We start from the raw sequence: 1,113 nt of genomic DNA on the forward strand, positions 1-1,113 counted from the left end.
GAACCAACTCTCTTAATTAACACTATTGTCTACTTTACTACAAATCATGCGTCTAAGTTTTACATTCTCTTCATGTCCTAGTTTTTAAAAACAATTGAGTTGTTCTTAGTCTTGTTCCAGATGTCTGTGCTCTCAGCAGCTCCTGGCCCATCTGCTAGCAGGCCTGCCGTGTGTCTTCAGGGAAGCAGAGTTGTGTTTATTAACCAAGTATCTACATGCACTTCCCTTCAGAACTGTTGGCTGTGGTGCTTCTGTCTCCAACAATAAAACACATGATTCTTTACTGTTTCTGCTTTATCTTCATCTTGTTCAATAAACAGTTAAACCAGACATCATTCTCCAGGCTTCTCTCTCCACAGCTGCTCAAGGCAGTTAAACCAGACATCATTCTCCAGGCTTCTCTCTCCACAGCTGCTCAAGGCAGAGTGCACAACCCTGGGAATCCACTTCATTGACCTCTTCTGGAACCGCAGTGATATAGTGACTAGAAGAGAGATGGACTCCATCCCAACCAACACTTTCTCTCTGCAAACATGGCCTTGCCATCCTCCACACTGACATGCCCCCACCAGGTAATCACCACCATGCCAATAGAACAAAGTCAGTTAAATCAGTTACCTTGTATGGTTACTACAGTCTGTCATGGTCACTACAAGGGACTGGACTACGAAACAAATACTCCCTAAACTCTCCCAGTCAGGCAGTCTGTTAGGGTTAGGGTTAGGGTTAGGGTTAGTCCCTAAACTCTCCCAGTCAGGCAGTCTGTTAGGGTTAGGGTTAGGGTTAGGGTTAGTCCCTAAACTCTCCCAGTCAGGCAGTCTGTTAGGGTTAGGGTTAGGGTTAGGGTTAGTCCCTAAACTCTCCCAGTCAGGCAGTCTGTTAGGGTTAGGGTTAGGGTTAGTCCCTAAACTCTCCCAGTCAGGCAGTCTGTTAGGGTTAGGGTTAGGGTTAGGGTTAGTCCCTAAACTCTCCCAGTCAGGCAGTCTGTTAGGGTTAGGGTTAGTCCCTAAACTCTCCCAGTCAGGCAGTCTGTTAGGGTTACGGTTAGGGTTAGGGTTAGGGTTAGTCCCTAAACTCTCCCAGTCAGACAGTCTGTTAGGGTTAGGGTTAGGG

At 46.6% G+C, this 1,113-nt stretch overlaps 1 protein-coding gene across 1 annotated transcript in view; it reads left to right on the top strand.

Annotated features, from left to right (window-relative positions):
* Positions 1-330, top strand: part of rnaset2 (ribonuclease T2) — a 6,016-nt gene extending 5,686 nt beyond the window's left edge. Inside the window, exon 10 of the mRNA XM_083697746.1 lies at positions 1-330. This exon is cut by the window's left edge and continues 789 nt beyond it. The gene's annotated coding sequence lies outside the window, so the exon portion shown is untranslated.
* The last annotated feature ends 783 nt before the right edge of the window (positions 331-1,113 follow it).

The sequence above is a fragment of the Argentina silus genome, assembly GCF_951799395.1.
Source record: "Argentina silus genome assembly, contig: scaffold_380, whole genome shotgun sequence".
In the NCBI taxonomy this organism is placed as follows: Eukaryota; Metazoa; Chordata; class Actinopteri; order Argentiniformes; family Argentinidae; genus Argentina; species Argentina silus.